Genomic DNA, 17,500 nt, shown 5'->3' with positions numbered 1-17,500 from the left:
ACACTAGAACCATCACTGAACTGGGGTGACACACTAGAACCATCACTGAACTGGGGTGACACACTAGAACCATCACTGAACTGGGGTGACAAGCTAGAACCATCACTGAACTGGGGTGACACACTAGAACCATCACTGAACTGGGGTGACAAGCTAGAACCATCACTGAACTGGGGTGACACACTAGAACCATCACTGAACTGGGGTGACACACTAGAACCATCACTGAACTGGGGTGACACACTAGAACCATCACTGAACTGGGGTGACACACTAGAACCATCACTGAACTGGGGTGACAAGCTAGAACCATCACTGAACTGGGGTGACACACTAGAACCATCACTGAACTGGGGTGACAAGCTAGAACCATCACTGAACTGGGGTGACACACTAGAACCATCACTGAACTGGGGTGACACACTAGAACCATCACTGAACTGGGGTGACACACTAGAACCATCACTGAACTGGGGTGACACACTAGAACCATCACTGAACTGGGGTGACAAGCTAGAACCATCACTGAACTGGGGTGACACACTAGAACCATCACTGAACTGGGGTGACAAGCTAGAACCATCACTGAACTGGGGTGACACACTAGAACCATCACTGAACTGGGGTGACACACTAGAACCATCACTGAACTGGGGTGACACACTAGAACCATCACTGAACTGGGGTGACACACTAGAACCATCACTGAACTGGGGTGACAAGCTAGAACCATCACTGAACTGGGGTGACACACTAGAACCATCACTGAACTGGGGTGACACACTAGAACCATCACTGAACTGGGGTGACACACTAGAACCATCACTGAACTGGGGTGACACACTAGAACCATCACTGAACTGGGGTGACACACTAGAACCATCACTGAACTGGGGTGACACACTAGAACCATCACTGAACTGGGGTGACAAGCTAGAACCATCACTGAACTGGGGTGACACACTAGAACCATCACTGAACTGGGGTGACACACTAGAACCATCACTGAACTGGGGTGACAAGCTAGAACCATCACTGAACTGGGGTGACACACTAGAACCATCACTGAACTGGGGTGACAAGCTAGAACCATCACTGAACTGGGGTGACACACTAGAACCATCACTGAACTGGGGTGACACTCGTGATTTCAGCTGCCCTCCACCCCCACCCCCCCCCCAAAAAAAAAAAAAAAAAAAAAAACCTCCGTAACTCTGACCAAATGCTAAAAAATATAGAGATGAGAAATAAAATCGGAATGATATTTAAACAAAAATGGCAAAACTTCAGAATAATTGCATTTGTGGTTATTTCCTCACTTTCCTGTGCAGATCAACGCTCTGGTCGTAAATAACATTAAGCAATAATGGAAGGTTCACTCTTGGAGAGAAATAATGAAAGCTCTTGTGTGGATGAGACATCTCTTTTATTAGGCTCACTCTTGTTTATTTTGTCTAAGTGAAAATTTTATTTAACATCCTGATATTTTCCTCTTTATAAAGGCACACAGTAACACCTCATATTGATGCTAAGACAGTGCAGAGCAAGGCTTCTTTAAGTCAACGTTTAGCTCAACGTTCCTCTCCGAGTGAAACGTCGGCGCTCTGTCTTCCACCACTTCATTCACACATCCAAGGACGTATTTATGACCGGGTCATGTAGGAGACGCGGGTTATAAACGCCTCAAATGCAGAAATGATGATTACAAGAAGCTCACTCGGTAGCAGAATTCATCATCACAGTGACTTACTGCGTCACATTCATCGGTACATACTTGGGAACCAGCTGGTGTGGCAGCCCTACAGACAGAGCAACAACCTGTACAGGGTTTCAGCAGTGTCTGGATGGTTGATCCTCTTCTTTCGACTAGAATCAGTGCGTTGAGACGATTCTCTAGCGAGGGTAGAATATAATAGTCCATAGTCTATTACGAATGATCCAAAGCCTCTCCGCCAAGCTTTGGGTTTGCCTCAACACTGCGTATTATAGCCATTTGTCAAGGCTTTGGCATTACACTTTAAGGTATGGGTTGCATACTACCCAGGGTACCTGTTGGGACCTCTGAGAATGTTTAGAATGCTCGTTTTAGTGTTAATTTAATATGTCTTAATAAGATTAGGGATGTTTTTGCTTGAAAAAGGATTGTGTTTATTGGCTATTTTGATTTTGTGAAGAGTTTTATTTGGTATTTCACACTGAAAATGTAACTGTGTATGTAGTGAGTAGAGAGAGTTGTATGATTGTGGTATTGTGAAATATACTTTCATACACAATATTCAATGAGTTTATCCAAGAGCTTTTAATTTCTTTTAATTCCTTCCCCCACACATACGCTAATTGTAAATTCCCAGTCATGCTGTTCCCCCACACTCGTGTACGAAATAATTCCCCCACACTCGTGTGCAAAATAATTCCCCCACACTCGTGTACAAAATAATTTCCCCACACTCGTGTACAAAATAATTTCCCCAAGCTCGTGTACAAAATAATTCCCCCACACTCGTGTACAAAATAATTTCCCCAAACTCGTGTACAAAATAATTCCCCAAAACTCACTTATACAATAAGAGGTGTTCGTGTCACCCACACTTCCCACCTTTCCGTTTATCTCGCATATATCTTCCTATATCAAGCATGTACGTTTCCTCTTCCTCGCTTCTCTGTTTCCTTTATCTCCCTCTCTGTCCCACACACCCCTCTCTGTCCCACACATCCCTCTCTGTCCCACACCTCTCTCTCCCTACACCTCTCACCCCAACAGATTTAGATAAACTTAGTTCTCCCTTGTCACTAATTCCTCGTTGCTACATTATAATCCATAACTGCCAATATTGATCCTCAGATAAATGTCCTCTTTGATTCTATAATAATTTTACTGCAGGCCAAGACTGCTTATCTCTCGCCTCTTTCACCTCCCCACACACGCCTCTCCTGTTTTAAACAGGGTTTTACAACGTTAGGGGTTCCTAGCTTTATTTACAAGCTAAGAGCTGTTACAAACATCAGCTCTCTCTCTCTCTCTGCCTTTTTCTTTCGCCCCCCACACTTCTCACCTCTCTCTCTGCTCTACCAGGCTGGCTGGGAGGACTGTCGACATCGGTAGCACTGCTGGTGTCTCCTATCACCATTGGTGTGTGCAGGAGGAACTCGACTCGTCTCACAGCAGTGTTGGGGGGCCTCATCACTGCTCTCGGATGCCTCTTCACCTCCTTCGCTAGCCAGTTTCACCAGCTCTTCTTCAGCTATGGCACCGTCATAGGTGAGACACTGTCCTAGTTGTGACACCCACTTCACTAATCATACTTGTGGCACTACATAGGTAAAAAAAGCTTTCAAAATACCTAGAGGAGAATTTCAGAAATCTTTTTCAATTATGTCAATAGCGAGCAGTGAAAAAGTATAATATTTTATTTCTCGCTTGAAGTCCGTGTGGATTATTCAGGACAAATAGGGATGTAGACTCGAACCTCTCTCCATTAAGTGGACAACAAGTACTGGGAAGAACAGCCAGGAACGAAAAAGCAGGTAGGAAAGCAGAGTATCGGTTCGAGAAACAATGCATCATCACTGGTAAATAAAACGAAAGCTTCTCCACAGCCACACCAGGAAGATGATGACTGATACCAGATAAAAATATTGAAGAAGGGAAACCTCACTATGAAGACAAAGGCTTGTAGGGCCTTGACTTGTAGATTGGAGGATTATCATCATTCTTCTTTCTTCTCTTCTTCGTAAACATCGTCCTACTTTTCTCCCCTTGTTCTTCTTTTTCTGCTTTGTACTTTTGTACTTTTTTTCTTGTCAATTGTTTATGACGTGAATATTTAATCTACTTTAAATTATCCCTGGAATATTTTTTGAGATGAATTAATGTACCATTGTTATGGATCCCATCACACATTGGAGTATTCCTTCATGATAAAGTTGATATGTTAGCCAAGAAAAGTATCCCTGAAGGATATGTAGAATATAACTTTGGTATACCTGTGTCTAGCATTAGAAATAATATCAGAAGAGAAGTAAATAATGAAACTGTTATAGGAATGCATTTAGAAGCCTGAGTAGATCTATAACTCCCTATGATAACATGAACGTGGATAAGTACGTTGATAGAACAACTTGCAATGTGAACAGACTGATGCTGTAGTGGCCAGGCTTAGGCTTAATTGGAAGTACTTCTGGCAGTATTGGAGACACATATATGATAATCAGACCAAAGGTAAAGTACGTGACCAGCCTTATGGTCACTGTCTTGAACACTATGTGCTTAATTATCCGCTTATTGGGGAATATAGAGATAGACAGTATGATAACCTATGTGACGTGTCATGATATATTAATGGAAATAAGACACCAGATATATTAAGCAAACTTCCTAAACTTGCTTGTGACAGATAAGTGAACTGTAGATATAAATCCAGATGTACTCCTGTTAACCCTTTTGGGGCCTAGTTCCTAGACCTTTTGTGTATCCATATGCTCTTGCGCTACCGTCCACAGGATGGATGTGGGATGCACAATAAACTAGTCATTTCAGCGGCCAAATCTAAAACATCTAAATATCATCATACCCTTCTCACATGACCTCAAAAAATAGTCTACGACATTGAACAAATATCAATTTTTCTCCCGGGTTTGGGGAAGTGTTAAAATCTACGAAATCTGGTTACGACTCTGCTGGAAGACAGCCTCAGAGCCTGTAGGTCGTACGAGCGTCAAAGTTATCTTACTTGAAGGACTTCTCTATCCTCTCCAAGAGCAGCAGCTACCACCTCAAGAGTAAAAAGTTGTACTAGATGGTCAAAGTTGTCGTTATGTCCGATAGAGCTTGTCTTATGTTCACCTCTCCAGTCTTCCTCTCATTTTTTTTCTGTCTACCTTGTCTCTGTATTTTCTCGTTTATAAGGATTTTAATTATGGTCAAGGATTTTAATTATGGTCAAGGATTTTAATTATGGTCAAGGATTTTAATTACGGTAGGGGGTTTTAATTATGGTCAGGGATTTTAATTATGGTCAAGGATTTTAATTATGGTCAGGAATTTTAATTATGGTCAGGGATTTTAATTATGGTCAAGGATTTTAATTATGGTCAAGGATTTTAATTATGGTAAGGGATTTTAATTTTGGTCAAGGATTTTAATTATGGTCAAGGATTTTAATTATGGTCAAGGATTTTAATTATGATCAAGGATTTTAATTATGGTCAAGGATTTTAATTATGGTTAGGGATTTTAATTATGGTCAGGGATTTTAATTATGCTCAAGGATTTTAATTATGTTCAGGGATTTTAATTATGGTCAGGGATTTTAATTATGGTCAAGGATTTTTATTATAGTCATGTATTTTAATCATGGTCAGGTATTTTAATCATGGTCAAGGATTTTAATTATGGTCAAGGATTTTAATTATGGTCAAGAATTTTAATTATGGTCAAGGATTTTAATTATGGTCAGGCATTTTAATTATGGTCAAGGATTTTAATTATGGTCAAGGATTTTAATTATGGTCAAGGATTTTAATTATAATCAGGCATTTTAATTATGGTCAGGCATTTTAATTATGGTCAAGGATTTTAATTATGGTCAAGGATTTTAATTATGGTCAAGGATTTTAATTATGGTAAAGGATTTTAATTATGGTCAGGGATTTTAATTATGGTCAAGGATTTTAATTATGGTCAAGGATTTTAATCAACGTAGCACCCAGAATGACAAAAGATTACCAACAGTGAAACCTACAAATCGAAAAAAAGAGAGATCAAAGGAAGACTGCACACAAACCGAAAGCAACACCCCGCTGCCAGCCGAACAACGTAACCCTAAGCTTTGTATACTACAACTTCTTCTTAACAACAACAATTCCTGTAGTATTATGAGGCGCAATCTAAGAGGAAACAACACCAAGGCCAGCAAGAAAACACCGAAAAATCAACTATTCAACAAGTGTAGCCAGGAGGACGCCGGCCCAGCAACCACCCCACTCACCACCACTCAAGGCGACACCACAACAATAACAACAAACATGGCTGCCACCAGCCCATCCTCCCCTCTCTTCCCCGGATTCAACCTACCTAGTAGTCTCTCAGGTATGACCAACGATCCAGATACCCTAAAGTCATGCATCTCCAACTTAGTTATTGAAAATATGAATCTTCGAGAGACGCTAACAAAACAAGACACCAGGATGACACAACTCGAGAACAAAATCCTCAGTCTTGAACAAAAGTTATCAACACCTGGAATGACTAACTGTGACAAGACCATCCAAACAGTCATAGATAGCCATACCCAACAAATAATATCTCTTAATACAAAGGTTGAAGAAGCAGTAAAACAATGGAAGAACAACTTAGATAACCAGTTCAGTGACTACTTTGCTCTCCAAGAAGATAAAACTGAGCAAGAAAAACTATCGGACGCAGTAATAGTTAACAGTCCACTTTTTCCCAGTGATATGAACCAAACAAACAGTAAAGAAATTACTCTGCAGATCATAAAGGACCAAACAAGTGTTATTGTACCAGAGTCTGAAATAAAAGAAGCCAGATTACTAGGATCCCATGGTAGAAAAAGTGTTATGCTTAGATTCAACTCACATGATAGGAAAAAAGACTTAATTATTGCATCTATTAAAGTAAAGAAAGAGGTATACATAAACGAGTGTCTTACCAAAAAACGTCAGAACCTCCTGTATAGAGTCAGAAAACTTAAGCGGGAGAATAATGACACAATACACCAATGCTTCACACGGGATGGGAAAATTCTAGTTAGGAAAACAAATGTAGGTCAACTGTACACAATCACGAACGAAAATGATCTATCACGATTTCTCAGGGATACTAATCTTACAGAGAATAACTAAACAATGTCCAACTTAAAAGTCTACGTAGTGTAGTGTATGTTTTGCTCCATTATTGTTCAAATTTCATTGTACAATCTCTTAGTATTTAAATAATCAACTACCTCATTTTGTGATTTTACTAGTAAGCATAAATCACCTTATGTGATTTTCTTATTTACTATTGTTCGCTTGAACATTAGCTGAATTGATACTTTCTCTGTCCATATTACTACCTCATATTTTTTTTAAATACTACAATTGATATTACTTACTAAAATTAATAAATATCATTTTTACTAAAATTTCAATTTACTCTTAACATTTTTGACATTTAATAACCATTACTTGACTAATTACCTTTACCTGTTTTAATACCACATTTACTATCCTAGATTACTCTTAATTACCTTGTACTGCCATATAACCTCAAGTATAACTACCAGTGCAATATTGAATGAAATAAACATTACTATTTCACTTTTTTGTAATCATTATTACTTACTAAAATTTTATTAAACACCATATTTACTACCAGTCAATTTTACTTTTGTACATTAAACATTATTTTATACTTCCCATAACATTTTGTTGCCAAATTTTCAAGTTTTTATATTCAACCCCAACCTTGTATTATCCTTTGTACCTGTGTACCTGGGTACCTGTCTACCATCTTACTATCATATTATAACCAAGACATTACCATTGTGATTTTTTACTATTATTCTTTTGTACTTTAATAGTGAATTTTATTTTGTCAATTTAAATCTATAGTTATAACCTTGATCTTGTCAACAACCCATACCAGACTCTAGTGCAATTGCAAGTACCATTTCAAATTGTATTTTTATATTATAAGTTTATATTATAATTCCTACCATCTGTCCATTTAACTTTGCTTACCATTACTTAATTTTAGTCCCTTTTATATTTTCTCCTTTATTTTAGCTTTATATAACTATCCTAGTTTATATATCCACAACTGTTAAAATAATCAAGGTGCTATTCTCAGGTGCTAAAGTAGAATAAGCTCACAATCTTGCCATTATATTCCAAAGCTCATTTATTCACAACCTATATTAGTCCCTTTTTATTATAATTTTAAACTATAATTATAACTTTAAAAAATTACCTTTATAGTACTACCTACTATCATATTCCCAAGCACTATTATATGATCATCACTTTATTTGTATTAGTCCCTTAGCTCATTATTTTACATTTGTTAAATAATTCAGGTGCTATTTTTTAGCTTAAGACTATTTACTTTGTTTTATACTTAATTCTAACTATAGATTCACTACAAATCTTATGATTACAAGCATTGATCCTGATACCAACCTCTTATTTAATGACTTAAATGAATCAAACAGTTACTGTAATTACTACACTGCAGAACAATCAAAGGCACTTCTCAGTGCCAACAACAACATAACTATCTTTAACTACAATATCAGATCATTAAGCAAGCATTACGATGACCTCATAGCATTACTAAATTCCTTACATGCCAATATGTCCATCATTACACTAACTGAAACCTGGCTAAAGCCTGATAGTACAGATGTCTATGCCATTCCTGGTTACACAGCCATACACAACTGTAGGCCAGACCAACAAGGGGGTGGCACAGCCATATACTACTCAGACCAACTAGAATGTATCACTAATACTTGCACAAGGGATGAACATGGGGAATATATAATAGCTAAATTCAAATCCAAATACCTACAAAAACCTCTCACATTGATAAACATCTACAGAGTTCCACAGTCAAACATTAGCCAATTTAGTCAAAATCTAGGAAGTATGATAACTGATGCACGCATGAACAAAGATCACTTACTACTCTCAGGTGACTTCAATATAAATCTCCTGCAAGACCAGGACCCACACGTTACTGAATTCACAAACACAATGAGTAACTGTATGTTACTACCAACAGTAACAAAACCTACAAGAGTTACAGAGACTAGTGTTTCCCTACTTGACCACATCTGGACCAACACCATATCCCCTTTAAAATCAGGCATAATTACAGATAATACCACAGACCACTACCCTACTTTCCTCATAACAACTCTTGGTAAACTACCCCAAGACACTACTAAAGTCACCTTCAGACTTCACAATGAGGCAGCCATTAATAACTTCGCAACAGCATTAGCAAACATTGATTGGCACACTGAGCTAGAAATCTATACAGATATTGACGAATGTATTAATAATTTTCTAAAAAAGACCCAATACCTCTATAACAAGCACTGCCCTAAAAAAACTAAACAGATGACAGCAAAGAGACTGAACAGTCCCTGGCTAACACCCAGCATTCTCAAATCCATAAATACAAAACACCAATATGAAAAACAGTACAGAATGGGTCACATAACCAGAGACCAAACAAAACGTTACTCGTCAATCCTAACCAGCCTGATAAGAAGGGCAAAAAAATTGTATTATGAGAACAGATTATCCAACTTACGAGGTGATATAAAAAAGACCTGGAAAACACTATCTGAAATTCTGGGAACAAAAAAGATATCACGAAATAGCGAAATAAAATTAGCAAAATCAGATGAACCCCAACTCCCACCAACAGAAACAGCAAACAGACTCAATGATTTCTTCTCCACTATAGGACAAAACCTTGCCCATAAAATCCCAAGCTCAGATACCCCACCAAATAACTACCTCACCGGCAACTACCCGAACACACTGTTCCTAGCTCCGACTAACCCATACGAAGTCTCCCTTATAATCAATGCACTAAAAAACAAGGCAGGAGATTTAAGTACCTTACCACCCTTTATATATAAAAAAGTGTCACAAGTGCTATCTCCAATCATTGCAACACTCTTTAACAAATCCATTGAATCCTCCACCTTCCCTACAGTACTCAAAATAGCAAGGGTCACCCCGATCCACAAAGGAGGAGACCAAACAGAGTTGAATAACTATAGGCCAATATCCAACTTACACCCTCTCTCAAAAATCTTTGAAAAACTAATTCATAAACGAATCTACTCCTACCTTATCTCCCAGAACATACTCAACCCCTGCCAATTTGGATTCAGGCCTAATAAAAATACTAATGATGCTATTATACACATGCTAGAACATATATACACTGCAATAGAGAAAAAAGAAGTCCCACTGGGGATCTTCATTGACTTACGTAAAGCTTTTGATACAGTTGACCATGACTTGCTCCACGTAAAATTGTCACACTATGGTATAAGAGGGCACTCCCTCAATTACCTCAAGTCATACCTCAGCAACAGAAGCCAATATGTGTACGCAAATGGGGCAAACTCTTCTGCGCAACCAATTACAGTTGGTGTCCCACAGGGAAGTGTCCTTGGCCCTCTTCTCTTTCTCCTATACATAAATGACCTTCCAAATGCTTCGCAATTACTCAAACCCACACTATTTGCAGATGACACTACATACGTCTTCTCTCACCCGAGCCCAGTCACACTAGCCAATACTGTAAATACCGAATTACAGAAAATATCTACCTGGATGAGGACTAACAAACTTACACTAAACATTGACAAAACCTACTTCATTCAGTTTGGTAACAGAGCTACAGATGTCCCTCTTAACATAATGATAAACGGATCACCTATCACAAAGCTAACAGAGGGAAAATTCTTAGGAATCCACCTTGATAATAGACTCAAATTTCATACACATATACAACAAATTTCTAAGAAAATTTCCAAGACTGTAGGCATACTATCGAAGATACGGTACTATGTTCCACAGTCAGCCCTCCTGGCCCTATATCACTCTCTTATTTACCCCTATCTCACCTATGGAATTTGTGCATGGGGCTCAACAACAGTTAACCATCTCAGACCACTAATTACCCAACAAAAGGCTGCAGTTAGAATGATAACAAATTCTCACTACAGGCAGCACACTCCACCAATATTCAATACACTAAACCTACTCACCATACAAAACATCCATACTTATTACTGCACCTATTACATACATAGAACACTTAACTCTGATATTAACCCTCCCCTCAAACATCTCCTTGCCAACCTCAACAGAACACATGACCATAACACAAGGCACAGATCACTCTTTGATGTTCCTCGTGTTCATCTCACACTATGCAAAAACTCAATGCACATAAAAGGCCCTAAAATCTGGAATTCATTACCTGTAAATATAAAAGAAACACTTCCTGTTTATAAATTCAAGTCTCTACTCAAAGATCACTTACTCACCCAAAACCAAATAAATACTGAATAACTGAACCTTATAAATTGTATATCTTAAATGTTTCTCACAATTATATCACATAAGTGTTAAACCTAAAACCCAATCTAACTTTATTATTTTTTAAATACACTACCTAACAGAATCCTTCATATGACCTGTCTTTGTAATACTCACTTGTGCTTTATAGTAATCTGTTTACATTAATGTTTTATCACTGACTTCATCATTGCTTAATTAATCTTAAGTTAATTTTAAGCCAGCCCGTAATGCTATGCATAGTATAAGTGGCTTTGGCATACTGCTCTTATCTGTATTTTTTTGTACCTCTGTATGTGTGCACAAATTTATAATAAATAATAATAAATAAATGGTCAAGGATTTTAATTTATGGTCATAGATTTTAATTTATGGTCATGGATTCTAATTATTATCCCCAAGGATTTCAGTCATTGCTCTCCAGAATTTCATTGTCCTCAAAGGCTTCAATCAACGTCCTCCAGGGTTTTATTGTCTTCCAGAATTTCAATCACTGTCTTCCAGGATTCAAATAACCGTCCAGAAAGATTCCAGTTATCTCATGAAGTTGTGAACATATTATCTTTAAAACTTCGATTGTATTCTTTCTGAATCAATTATACCCTGCAGTTTGCATGGAGAAGAGTGCCAGGCACAGTGCCTGGCACAGTGCCTGGCGCACCATCAAGAGACATGATCGCATAATTCGAGTGACATTGAGTTTCTTCCTAAAACATGAATCGTGGTATCAGCTGTTGCTCTTCATGGGAGATTTGGTAGATAAGGAGAGAGTTTTAAGACCATTTAAAGTTTATACCAGCAACTGGTGGAGTCGTTCGCCTGAGAGACTTCTGGTACGTAGGATCGAGTCCCCGGTACTTCTTGGGGAAGATCAAACTTGTAATAATGTTGGAGTTACCGACGATATGTTAGATAAAAGGACATATGTTCAACTAATGAGACATTGTACTGTGGCAACCTTTCGCTCTCCATAGGCTTTGTCAAGCCGCTCCTGACGAGCGAAACGTGGCTGAGATCTAACCTAGAAACGAGCGTGAAGATGCCGACTATATACATAGCACGAGCTAAACCCTTATGTTTCATCCAGTGCAAGGAGTGATGGAGGCTCGACCCTCCATCCGCTAATCTCAGCTGCTTGTCTGACCACTCAGCCATAAGTGAACTGCTAGACGTCTGCCGCCCATGTCATGCTTTATTCTCGGTTTGTACGTAATTATAAGCTAGATTATGTTAATCTAACCTATGATAGCCTAACTACAGGCCCGGAGGCCATTTGGCCCACATGTCAAGTTTTTGTGGCCTACAAACACTCTATCAGAAGTCAGTTCTGTGTACGAGTTAATCTGCGAGTGCTACAGATATACATGTCATATACATGTCATATACATGTCATATACATGTCATATACATGTTATGTATTAAAAACTGATCATTTGATTAGAAAAAGTCTCTGGACCCATTTTGCACCTCTGTGATGTTTTAACTACCGTCAACGTGATGATAAAGCTATTTGAACTAAAGCCAGAACCCTACTCTGGGTCTTCCTTCCTTCTGTGGAGACATGGTCAGTGCGTGGAAAGTATCTCGGTAGTACGGAGTACGTGAGTCAGCCTCAGGCCTTCAACATGAACTAAATGGGGCGTCCAGCTGCGGTGAGAGAAACTTTCGTTTGCCCATGTGGGTTTAGGGCTTAGTTATGATTATAATAATGTAAGTCAACGTGCACATCACCAGCCTGAAATGGAGAGAATAATTTATGTTCTTTGAAAATAATTGGAAAGTCACTTTATCTTGTACAGGAAGTGAAGTACTTGACAACTAGTAACTACTAACACTATTACTATTACTACTACTACTATTACTGTTACTACTACTACTATTGCTGCTACTACTACTATTACTATTATTACTATACTATTATTATTACTACTATTACTATCATTACTGCTATCACAACTATTACTATTACTACTATTATTATTACTACTATTACTACCATTACTACTATTATCACAACTATTACTATTACTACTATTACTACCATTACTACTATTATTACAACCATTACTATTACTACTACTTAATGTTTGCTCTACTAGACCCACCATTAAAAAGAATAAAATGTCCCCTGTACCTCTATAACTTTAGTTCACACATATAACCCACACGAACGAGAAAGTTATCACGGTTATTCGTGTATTGTTCCAGTCACGGTACTGCCTTTTCGTTCTAACTTTTTTCTTGGGGGGGGATTTATATCAGTTCTAATTAGTTACGATTTTAAACGCGTTCTTAATAGAGTTTGAAGGGAAAAATTATTTACTTGTACCCACAATCCTATACCCAGCCAAGAACAAAAAACGGTAGTAACACATTAAATTTCTGTTAGATTAAGACTTTGAAGCCGTTCTGTTACAACACTGTTATGTCTATATGAAGGATGCTTGTGCTGAAGCTTTCAGACTTCATAGTGTAACCATCTTGATCTACTTCCCCATCATTTACCGTATTTTACGGCATATAAGACGCGCCTTTTTTCGCACAAAGAACTTGGAAAATTACCCTGCGTCTTATATGCTCAAGGTCAGCGTCAAGGTTGGGCTCTGAGTTACACTTTAGCGTAAAGTAAGAGGATAATTAACCCTTGAATATGATTACTGATTACCGTTACGACACTTCTGTCGTGCGCCTTATATGCCGGGAAATACCGTAAATGCCGGTAATCTTACATGGTGTGCTAATCTTATAGAATGTAGTTGGCATATGGGATGAATGAACCTAAATCTTACGTCCGTGTTGCTCGAGATGTTGAGTATTTTTCACCACACTATTCTCACTTATAGTAGAACAAACGATTATTTGTTTGTAGTTCTTCAGAACTGGCAGGAATCTGATATGTATATGTAGGATCTAGATTCGACCCCGGCCAGATACCTGTCAAACCCCTGCCAGACCTGAAGTTTACCTGAAGGGTATTCCGGGGGTCAACGCCCCCGGAATACCAGTCCTTTGACCAAGCCTCCCTGCCAGTTCCATGCCAGAAATCAACACAGTAGTGTGTGCTAAAACGCGTGTCCGATACGAGGGGTAGGTAGCCTGGTAGGTTAGGTTTTACATAATATTCTTAATATTTAATTAAATTCGGCTAAAAATTCTAAAATCATGTTGACACTCGGAAGAGCATGTAATCTGGTTAATGAGGATAAAAACTCGTCGACTCTAAGAGGGTCATTAAGGCTACGTGTAACCTGATCGCCATCAGCCCAGAATACTCTAATCCCTGAAGTAGCGATTAAAATAAACTCTCGGTATATATACAGTGACATACACATCACATACCTTTGGTAACTGAGGTGTCACTGTGTATATACCTCGGTATATATACAGTGACATACACCTCCCTTACCTTCGTGTGTTAGTGTGACTTGTTAATGGTGCAAGTCGGACCAAAACGTCGTAGTAAGTTTCTCCTGTGTGCGAGTTATTTGTGTATTGTTCCAGTCACGGTATTGTGGCTATTGTTCTTTGTTCTTTAGAGGTATAAAAAATGGAATATTTAAAAATAGCAATAACGATAATAATAACAATAATAATAGCAATAATAATAGCAATAACAATAGTAATAACAGCAATAATAATGATAATAGCAACGATAATAATAATAACTGCAATAATAATAAGTAATGACCTGGTAAAAGGAGAAATTTATATGTTCATATAATTTTTGTTGGATAAGATGATTCCATTTATTAAACTGATTACATTCGCAAGATTTCTGCATATCGGTATTTTTTTTTTTTTTTGCAATTCAGAAGACGAATGTAACCTTCACTTTAAATAATGTTTATAATTAATTTCAATTTCAGCTTTAATATTTATTTTATCCGGCTGTAAAATCCGGCTCAGTTTATATAGGAGATAAAACACCTCAATTATTGGGAGCGCTTGAGGTTCCTAAACCTGTATTCCCTGGAACGCAGGAGGGAGAGATACATGATTATATACACCTGGAAAATCCTAGAGGGACTAGTACCGAACTTGCACACGAAAATCACTCACTACGAAAGCAAAAGACTTGGCAGACGATGCACCATCCCCCCAATGAAAAGCAGGGGTGTCACTAGCACGTTAAGAGACCATACAATAAGTGTCAGGGGCCCGAGACTGTTCAACTGCCTCCCAGCACACATAAGGGGGATTACCAACAGACCCCTGGCAGTCTTCAAGCTGGCACTGGACAAGCACCTAAAGTCAGTTCCGGATCAGCCGGGCTGTGGCTCGTACGTTGGTTTGCGTGCAGCCAGCAGCAACAGCCTGGTAGATCAGGCTCTGATCCACCAGGAGGCCTGGTCACAGACCGGGCCGCGGGGGCGTTGACCCCCGGAACTCTCTCCAGGTAAACTCCAGGTAAACATATATAATATATATATATATATATACATATATATAATATATATATACATATATATAATATATATATAAATATATATAAAATATATATACATATATATAATATATATATATATACATATATATAATATATATATATATACATATTAACACATCGGCCGTTTCCCACCAAGGCCGGGTGGCCCGAAAAAGAAAAACTTCATCAACATTCACTCCATCACTGTCTTGCCAGAAGGGTGCTTTACACTACAGTTATAAAACTGCAACATTAACACCCCTCCTTCAGGGTGCCGGCACTGTACTTCCCATCTACAGGAATCAAGTCCAGCCTGCCGGTTTCCCCGAATCCCTTCATAAATGTTACCTTGGTCACACTCTAACAGCACGTCAAGTCCTAAAAACCATTTGTCTCCATTCGCTCCTAACACGCTCATGCACGCTTGCTGGAAGTCCAAGCTCCCTCGAGCACAAAACCTCCTTTACCCCCTCCCTCCAACCATGCATAGGCCGACCCCTACCCCGCCTTCCCTCCACTACATATTTATAGACTCTCGAAGTCATTGTTCATTGTCATTGTCCCAACCTCTCTGCATGTCCAAACCATCTCAATAACCCCTCCTCAGCCCGCACCTTCTATTCTCCAAACTACGGATTCTCTGCATTGCCCTCAGACATGACATCTCAACTGCTTCCAGCCTTCTCCTTGTTGCAACATTCACAACCCATGCCTCACACCCATACAAGAGCGTTGGTATAACTATACCCTCATACATTCCCCTCTTTCCTTTCATGGGTAAAGTTCTTCGTCTCCACAGACTCCTCAGTGCACCACTTACCCTTTTCCCCTTGTTAATTCTATCATTCACTTCATCCTTCATAAACCCATCTGCTGACACGTCCACTCCCAAATATCTGAATACATTCACCTCCTCCATACTCTCTCCCTCCAATCTGATATCCAGTCTTCCGTTACCTAATTTTTTTTTATCCTCATCACCTTACTTTTTCCTATATTCACTCTTAATTTCCTTCTTTTACATACCCTACCAAATTCATCAACCAATTTCTGCAAATTCTCTTCAGCAAAGAGCAACTGTGACTACTCCCACTTTGTGTTAGATTCTTTATCTTTTAACGCCACATCTCTTGCCAACACCTTCGCATCTATAAATATATTGAACAACCATGGTGACATCACACATCCTTGTCTAAGGCCTACTTTTACTGGGAAATAATCTCCCTCTCTCCTACATACTCTATCCTGAGCCTCACTATCCTCGTAAAATCTTTTCACCGCTTTCAATAACCTACCTCATATACCAAACACCTGCAACATCTGCCACATTGCCGCCTTTTCCAAATCCACAAATGCCACAAAAACCTCTTTACCTTTATCTAAATACTGTTCACCTATATGTTTCACTGTAAACACCTGGTCCACACACCCCCTACCTTTCCTAAAGCCTCCTTGTTCATCTGCTATCCTACTTTCTGTCTTACTCTTAATTCTTTCAATAATAATTCTACCATACACTTTACCACATATACTTAACAGACTTATTCCCCTATAATTTTTACACTCTATTTTGTCACCTTTGCCTTTATACAAAGTAACTATGCATGCTCTCTGCCAGTCCCTACGTACCTTACCCTCTTCCATACATTTATTAAATAAAAACACTAACTACTACATATATATATATATATATATATATATATATATATATATATATATATAGATATATATATATATATATATATATATATATATATATATATAGATATATTCAAAATTGAATTATGTTTATTTAACAAATCATTGTAATGACCTCGTGTGGATATTATTTGGTAACTATGATAAAACTGTTTGGTTTGGTTAATGAGTTTTCTTGGATAAATATTGAGTAGTTAATTTAAATCTTCGTTGTTGTTTTTCAGTAAAACGTCGGCCATTATTCCCTATACGTTAGTAGAATCT

The 17,500-nt window shown here is 38.2% G+C and overlaps 1 long non-coding RNA gene across 1 annotated transcript in view; it reads left to right on the top strand.

The window, feature by feature from the left end:
- Positions 1-17,500, top strand: part of LOC138854521 (uncharacterized) — a 56,979-nt gene that overhangs the window by 15,171 nt on the left and 24,308 nt on the right. The window contains exon 2 of the long non-coding RNA XR_011393728.1: positions 3,074-3,259. This is a non-coding gene — a long non-coding RNA (uncharacterized lncRNA). The remainder of the gene's footprint in view (positions 1-3,073; positions 3,260-17,500) is intronic.

This window comes from Cherax quadricarinatus, chromosome 62 (assembly GCF_038502225.1).
Source record: "Cherax quadricarinatus isolate ZL_2023a chromosome 62, ASM3850222v1, whole genome shotgun sequence".
In the NCBI taxonomy this organism is placed as follows: domain Eukaryota; kingdom Metazoa; phylum Arthropoda; class Malacostraca; order Decapoda; family Parastacidae; genus Cherax; species Cherax quadricarinatus.
The sequence above is the reverse complement of the archived record's forward strand: the minus strand, read 5'-3'. Positions and strand labels throughout refer to the sequence as shown.